We start from the raw sequence: 9,186 nt of genomic DNA on the forward strand, positions 1-9,186 counted from the left end.
ATTACTATTTCAAATGTTAGTAGTCGTCCGTGGTCCTAGAACGAATTGATGGAAATATTAGGAGCGAACATATTCACCTTTTGCTACCAGGAATCGCGTTGCAAGGCATGCTCAAAACATAAGTTAGATAGCATAACGACATTCTTAGACAAATTATAAAACCACTTGAATTGTGCTTACAGGCTTATCGAAGAGTTTCAAGTCCGGGCATTACATAAAGGACCCTAGAGTATATATATTTTTCTTTACTATATAGTGGCCAAGCAATAAGGGTATTTGTTCATGATTTTTACGAACTTATTTAAATTTATTTATTAAAAAGGGTGGAGAAGCATTGAGAAAGTGATTAGAAGCCTAATTAATATTAAGCATTACTAATTGATAATTAAAGTGCCTGTCATCTCATTAAATATGTAATTAGCAAGTAGGCAAGTACTTGGCTTTGCGCTCTCCAATTGTCCCGACGACTTTGGTTCATGTCTTCCTGTCTGCTTCCTCTGCTGTGCAGCTCGATAGCTCATTTGCTCAGCTTTCTAGTTGACGGCTTGACGCTTTGTTCCTGCCTCCTGATTAATTCCTCTGTTGTCGGTGGACGTCACTTGGCCGTCATCATGCGGTGGCGGTCATGAAGGAGTTGACTGCTCAATTGAACCGATGTCGATGAAGGAGATGGAGGTTGAGGCCTTCGTGGTATCGACATTGATGGGCGTCGAGAAGAAGAGGAGTGAGAATTAGATTTGAATTCGTAGCCAAACGGTCGAATTGGTCATGAAAGTTTTCCGGTCTAATCGGCAACTCAACTAGACAATTGTGAAAATCATGGTCAGCCACATAGCTACAAAATTGCAGCAGATTTGGCTCTGAAATTGTGACTAAGAAGACAATGAAAATCGTAGGCAAAAAGTCGCGAAACAACGGGCACGCTAATGAAACCATGGAATTGCAACTAAGAGGTCGAGAAATCACCTTCAAAAAATCGCAAAAATCACGACCAGGTGATCAAAGAGGTCGCAAATTCACTGTGTCATGCTATAAGAATTGTGGTCAAGCTAGCTGCGAAATCGTAGCCACCTAGCCATGAAATTTTGTAGTCTCCTAGCAATGATTTCACATTCACAATTATCTAAACCCTAAACCCTAAACTTTATATATATATATATATATATAAACATCCATGCCTTTGATTCGAGTAATCTTGGAGCTAGACAGTCTTTCTCGGATTGGTCCACCAAATAAATCAAGAAGTGCAACAACCCATGTGTTGAAGGTTAGTTTACATTGTAACAATTAAAAAGACATCAAAACATATTTGAAAATTGAAGTGTAATAGTTGTGTTTCTTTGTGAGCCAACGGTTGTTAAATCAGTTTTTGAACAAACAATTGTGTATCTTTTGAACCAATATGATTGTTTGATGTCCTAAGAACCCTATAAATAAATGTTCTTGGCTAGATTAAAGGCATGGTAATCATTCTACGTTCTTATACAAACAATCACAGAACTTGCTACTTTATTGTTTATAAATTTATTATATCCTAAAAGAGATTGCCCATTATAATTAAGTCTAACAAGATAGTGAAACAATTAACTCTTTAAGGAAAATGTTTACACGTCCTAGATTCATTCTTATTCAAGCTTTGTATCATTTCCTCCTCAAATTAACTCTGTTCCAACAATCTTAAAGAGTTAAATCATTTATACCCATATACTCCACTCAAGAATATGTCATTAAGGTTATAAATCAAGACTATCAAATTAAACAGGCTTGATAGGATGGGAACAAATTTCAACCAGTGGAAAGACAAGTTGATGTTCTTTCTCACCGCATTGAGGGTTGCTTATATGCTCAACCTTAATCTTCCTACGATCCCACCATCCACTGATGATGATTCGAAAGAATTAAGGAAGCAATAGGCCAAGTGGGAGGAGGATGAAGTGCTATGTAGGGGTCACATTCTCAACACACTTTTGGGCACACTCTATGATCTATTCACGACGGTAAAAAATCCAAGAGAGATTTGGACAACTTTAAAGCGTGAATATGCCACCCAAAAATAAGGATCATATAAATTTATTGTTAAAAAATAATTTGAATTTAAGTTAGATGATAATTCTCCTCTAATGGATCAAATTCATAATCTACATGTGAAAGTTTCAAAACTTAAAGACTATGGGGTGGAAATTTCAAAAGCTATGCAAGAAGATACTATAATTGCTAAGTTGTCATCTTCATGGAATGATTATCAAAAGAAATTATTTCAAACTTCTTAAGTTTTGACCATATCAAGTGTGCTGAAATATCTTCGAATTGAAGAAGGTGCTAGGATATTGCATAAGAAAGAATAAGAAAGTGATCCTAGAGTGAATTTGGTTGAGGAGAATAGATTTAATAAAAGAAAGAAATCTAAAAATATCTTTTCTAGTGACAGGAATGCTAGAAATGTTAGGTTATGTTCAATGCAGCGTGTACTAAAAATACGTTTCATAAATGATCCTGTTTAAATCCGACGAGATGAAGCGCTGGTGTTCTAGTGGATGAAAATGGTGAAGAAGATGAATCCCGAGGATCTAAAGAAGCTCCGGTGCGGTGGATCTCCGGCAAGACTCCGAGGGGTGACTAAGAAGGTTGATGAAGAAGCTCCCGGTGCTGTAGATCTGAAGAATGAAGCCTCCAATGAAGTAGATTTGAAGAGGATGAAGTCTGACGAAGTAGATCCGATGAAGAAGAGCTCCGACGAAGCAGATTTGCTAGAGGGAATCTCGCCTGCGCACCACAAGATTCGCCAACAATGCGTTAGTGACCTAAGATCGGGATGGGAATCCCTGGTTAGGCCCTCCGATACTCAAGTCAGTTCTCTCATTGGAAGATGAAGGAAAAGGAAGAAGAACAGTAAAACTGAAGTGGAATTAGAGTTTGAGTGATGATGTTCACCTTGCTTGGCCAGCGGAGAGGATTCCCCTTTTTATATCATCTCATATTACCTCCGCAGTCATGAGGTGAACCCCGGTTCGTTTGAGTTTGTTAGGAGATAATAATATTATCTGTAATAATAGTTCAAGGAATCTTTTTTGTACCCCAGATGTACCTTCTTTGTCGTTTAGTTCACCTGCAGAAGTCTCTAGAAAATATTTTCCGCCAAATGAAACATGCTGTCATATGATCACATATTGTGCAAGCTAGATAGAAAAAGTACAAGTGATAGCTGTCAATTTCTAGGTCAGTGCCTAGTAAGCTGGTCAAGCAGAAAGCAACACTGTGTTGCTTTATCTACCACTGAAGCGGAATATATAGCCCTAGGTGAATGTGCATTTCAATTATTATGGATGATACATACCCTAAAAGACTATCAACTAGAATATCATAAAATAAAAAATTCTATTGATAATATAAGTTCAATTAATCTAACAAAAAATTCAATTCACCACTCAAGGACTAAACATATAGAAGTAAAACATCACTTTGTAAGGGATCACGTAGCTAAAGATGATATTGTACTTAACTATGTTGAGTCAAAATCAAACCTAGTTGACATATTCACAAAGCCTTTACTTGAACTTGAGTTCAATTCACTTAGAAGACAAATAGGGATGTGTTTAGTAGAATAGAACTTATTTTCTGCTTACTCAACTTGTTTTTAAAATTTGATTTTAAAATCCTAGGAAAAATATTTTTCAAAATTTCAACTTTTGTTAGTGCTTTCAAAAATCTGGTTTAGCATAGGATTTTACCCCTAGAAATCATGTACCCCTAGTTTCAGCCAGAGCATCTCACAAGCACCCTAGGATTAACTTGCTTGTGTTTGAAAAACACTTAGAATGATGTGAGATGCATAGGGTACTGCCTGGACTTCAGCATGCTTATGTCTGTGCTTTGACATAAGTCTGGGCTATAAAATAGCTAACTTACATTAATTAAGTTAAGTTATCCAAACTTAGTCAAATATAACTGGATCACAAACTTAACTTGACTAACCAAGTGAAAACTGCTGCCCTCTAGGTAAACAGCTAGTAGCTAATGGTTAGACATGTGACAAAGAAAATTAAAGTATTGAGTTTAATTTTTTACTCATGCTTGAACTATAGGACTTTTTGAATGTTTTTTTTTGTGAGCATGGTCTTAGCTAAAATTATTTCAAGTAGTGGTAAAATTTAAGCTAAATTTAAATCAACTTTTTAATCCTAAAAGAGTTATTTTCTAAAATTAAGTTTTGAGATTTTGAGTTCAAAGCTCTTCAAATTTAACTGAGTATTTTGTAAAAGCTTTTCAAATTTAACTTAGTATTTTTCAAAAGCTTTTTCAAATTTAACTAAATATTTTTTTAAAAGCTTTTTAAATTTAACTAAGTATCTTTCAAAAGCTTTTCAAATTTAACTAAGTGTTTTTCAAAAGTTGTTAAAATTTTGCTAAGTACCTCAAATTTGGCTAAATATTTTTTCAAAAGCCTTTCAAAGTTATGTAAGTGCTTTTTAAAAAGGTTTGTCAAATTTTAATTAAAGAGAAAAAGTTTTTTATATAATTTCTTCACTTAGTTAAAAGTGTTACAAGGAAATTTATTCTAAAAAGCTAAGTGTTTATCATAGTATTTCTAAATTCTCTATTTAAACGTTCTAAAAGATAAATTATCTCTCAAAAAGAAGTTATTCTTAGCTAAGGCCTTTGATCACTTTCTTTACTATCTTGCTTATTTTGATAAATGGCAAAGGGGGAGAGTAATTCAAAATTCAAATTAAAATTTTAAGCTTTTATTAAGGGGGAGTTTTTGTAAGCAACTATTAAGGGAGAGCTTTGTACTAAATTTATGCTTGCGCTATTTTTTTCAGTTAAAGCTCGCACTGTTATCTTTACAATACTACTTTATTATGTCTTTTGCTTAACTTTAAATTTTAGTTGTCATAATCAAAAAGAGGGAGATTGTTGGTGCGGGAAGCATCTGACGATTGAACCCAAGTTTTGATAATGGTAAAGGATTCAAAGTTAAGATTATGTGTTATCTAATGTGCTTGAATGAGTTTGTAGGAAAGTCCTAACTGCGGTTAGGCAGGTGGAAAATCCTAAGGGGCGGTGACCTTAGGTCCTAAGGGGTGGTAACCCTAGATAGTGGAAAATCCTAAGAGACGGTAATCTTAGGTCCTAAGGGGTGGTAACCCTAGGTGGAGAAAATCCTAAGGGGGGGTAACCTTAGGTCGTAGAGGGAGGTAACTCTAGGTGGCGAAAAATCTTAGGGGGTGGTAACCCTAGGCGAAAAGTCCAGTCGGTCTGGAGGACCAGACTGACATCAGGTATGCTCTCCTGAGTGGAGTAGGTGAGGACGTGTTCCCCGGAAAAGGGAACAGTAGGCGTCGGTTTGAAATAGGATTTCCGGTCGGAAATTCGAAGTCAGAATCAGACAGTTCGTGACTGTCAAACTTTCATATTATTATGTTTATTATGTGTGCTAACTTTATTTTGCAAGATATGTGGTTGGTTTGTGGACTAACATATTTTACAGGGACAAAGGAGCAAGATTAGCCTCAGATGAACAGTACCCGAGGTGCCCTCATGGAGCTTAAGGCTCCTCAGGTGCAAAGGAGCAGACTTTGCACGCAGCGAAGCTGGAGGCACCCTCATGGTGGCTTGAGGCGCCTCGTACAACATTGGAGGCGCCTTCAAGTGGATCAGCGACGACAACTTCAGCGCTCATCCGCATGGTTGACTCAGCACTATGGAGGCGCCCTCAAGGGGCTTTGAGGTGCCTCCAACGGTCTTTTATGGGTTTTCGACCAGCAACTCAGATCATTAATTCTAAAGTGATTCATCTTTCGTGTTCTGCTCAAGAAACGACCCAGCTAAGCTACGACAAGTCCCCGACAACCCGGAGCTTCGAGATTTCAATTTTGTTGTCGGTATAGCATTTATTGCACTTATTGTAATATTCTATTGTACTCTTTTATGCTATATTAGTTGTTGCCCAAAGTAAACGCTCAAGGAGTGTGAGCCTTGGAGTAGGAGTCGCCCAAGGCTCTGAACCAAGTAAATCTTGGTGTCCTTGTGTCCTGCTTTTATTTCCTATTCCGTTGCTTTACTCTTGTCGATTTTTGAATCTGAAACGTGTGAAAGCCACGAGCGCTATTCACCCCCCTCCTCTAGCGCTTCTCGATCCAACAAGATTGACATCAAGGAGGTAACTTCACACTTGGTAAGTGAAGGTAAGTCATTAGAAGATAGTGACTCTGTGAGGATGTTTCCTGGTTGAGGGGATAGTAGACTTCAATTCAATTTAGATCTATTTCAGAAATCTAAATTGAGACTCTGACTAGATTCTGATCTGGAGGACAGGGTCTAAGTCATAAATTAATTATATTATTATGCTAACCTTGTTTTTTAGGATAAATATTTTTATATTAGGCTACAATATTTTATAGGGCAAAAGGAGTACAAAAGGCCTCGGGTGTACAGTACCCGAGGTGTCTTCGGGAGCTTGTAAGGTGCCTCGAGTACTATTCATGGAAGGTGTCTTCGAGTGCTTAGAAAGTGCCTTCTGTAGAATAAGGCAGAGACGCCGTCAACGATAAGGAGCCGCTTTTTAAGGGATAGAGTTTGGCATTGAAGGCGCCTTCAATGCTGTAGAAGGCGCCTTCCACCCCTTACAAAAGAGGCATTCGACCAAGGCTTCAAGACCATCAATTCTACAAGCTTCTACGCGTTTGATTGGGGTTCTGACAGCTCCAACTTCCTGCTGTTGCCCTGCTATGACTTTGCTACGCCTGACTGAGGAGCTGTCCAACATCGAACTCGAGCTGAGTGCCTATAAAAAGTATTGGGTAACGAAGTTTAAATTCTATACTTAATTATTGCAAAAGGAAAGTGTAGCTTGTTACACTATTCCTATTATTCTGTTTTGTACTTGATCCCCTTTTTTGTCGGTTATGGAAGAGGTTATTAGTAAATTACTCGTCGATAGATTCACGGGACCTGGGTCTTGAAGTAGGAGTCGTCGAAGGCTCCGAACCAAGTAAAACTGAAAGTATCTTTTTTACTTATTTTTGTTTTTGTGTTTAATTTTCCACTATGAGTACTTTATTTCTTTTAATTTAAAATAAAAGAAAAGTTTTCAAAACTACGTGATTCACCTGTCTCTCACGTGCGTCTCGATCAAATAGTAAGTACCTTAGAAGAACTTTTTTTTACTTTAGAATTACATGAATTTAGATGTGCAGGTACAAGAAAAGTGTCAAGTCAAAACCTGACACTATGAGCCAATGAGAAGAATGAGCCGGAGTCAAACTCAGATCTTGATGCAAACCAAGAAGCGTATATGGTAAAACTCAGATCTTGATCTTCTGTTGTATTCCTCACCTCCTCTTGGACGTCGTGTGGGCGACGATTTACCAAGATGAATTCCATCGGGACCATTTCTTCTTCTTCAAGACTCTTGAGCCATCAAGGGATGCCAAAATAGGAAATTTTCTTCTCTTCTTCTTCCTCTCCAAGCAACCGGCCACCAAGATGATGAAGCTTGAAGAACCGTCGGCCTCAAAGGAAGAAAACAAAAGAGAAGAGCATGGAAGAGATTTGGCCACCAAGGAATCAAGGCTTGTGTGCCGCCAGCCCTTAAAGAAACAATAAGGGTGTCGACCACACAATGAAGAGAGGAGAAAGCCTAGGTTGTGTTATCTTATGAGGTACCCTCTCCATCTCTTTTATAATCCTTGATCTTGGCAAAAAAGAAAAGTTTAATTAAAACTTCCTTTTCTTCTTCCTATGGCTGGCCACATCATGGAGTCTAAAAAGGAAAAAAATTTACAACAAAAAATAAAAGCTTCCTTTTAAACCATGATGTCTACAAAAAGGAAAGTTTTAAATATAATTAAGACTTCCTTATTTGTGGTCTCCCTTTAAAAGAGGAAATTTTAATAACAATAAAAATATCTCTTTTTAAATTTTCTATTGCACATGGCAATAAAGGAAAGTTTTAAAAATTAATCTCTTTATTTTAAAACATGTAGACAACTACAAAAAAGGAAAGATTAATTAAAACTTCTCTTTTTAAATCATGGTAACAAATAAGGAGAGTTTTATCAAAAATTAAAATATTTCTTTAATCTTTTGTAGATAGCTATAAAAGGAAAGATTTTAAAATCTAAAACTCTCTTTTTAAAACCATGAAGATGACTATAAAAGAAAATTTTAAAAATAAAATTTCTCTTTTAAATCCCTTTTATGAATTGCTACAAAAGGAAAGATTTTAACAAAAATAAAATCTCCCTTTAATCCTATGTAGTCGGCCCCATGCTTGGTGCCCAAGCATGGTTTTAGCGGCCACTACTTGGGCTCCAAGCCTATGCTTGGTCGACCCCCTTGGTCCAAGTAAGGTTGTATCCGGCTCATTACTTGGATAAGAAGTGGACTTAGTGGATACAAGGCTTTATAGAGGCTACAACAGGGACCGAGAGGAGAAATTGGTTTTGGTCTCCCAATGAGCTTGAGCTTCCTGTGTTCGCTCCGAACACCCAGCTCAAGTTCATCAATAATAATTCATACCGTTAAAGAGTTATTATTGAACTATCGCACCAATCCCAAATTACATTATGGACTCCTTCTTATTATGAGTGCATTAATCTCCCTGTGTTTAAGATATAGAATGCACACTAATTTAATGAGTTACTGATAACTCAATTAATATCTACCTCCAAGGGTAGTACCACTCAACTTCATTGTCATGCTGGACTAGGTCCACCTACAAGGTTTACATGACAATTCTTATGAGTTCCTCAAGGGGACATCATCAACCTAGTTTACTAGGACACAATTTCATTTTATAATCAACAACAGACCATATAAATGATATCATTTCCCAACTTATTAGACCTATTGATTTAACAAGCTAAATCACACCCTTTGATAAATTAAAGAAATAAATATTAAATATACGTGTTTGTTATTATATCACGATTAAGAGCACGCACTTCCATAATAACAAAGGTTTTGTTCTCTTATATAGTCAGTATAGAAAGAAACTACCTCAAATAGTCCTGCTCAATACACTCATAGTGTACTAGTATAATTTTATAGTCTAGATAAACTAATACCAAATTACACTACAACCACTCCAATGGTTTGTCCATTCTATCTTGGTTGTGAGCTACTATTTATAATTTATAAGGATCTGATAACATGATCTTCTGTATGTCTCCTCACACCATGTTA

Source organism: Zingiber officinale, chromosome 2A, assembly GCF_018446385.1.
Source record: "Zingiber officinale cultivar Zhangliang chromosome 2A, Zo_v1.1, whole genome shotgun sequence".
Classification (NCBI taxonomy): Eukaryota; Viridiplantae; Streptophyta; class Magnoliopsida; order Zingiberales; family Zingiberaceae; genus Zingiber; species Zingiber officinale.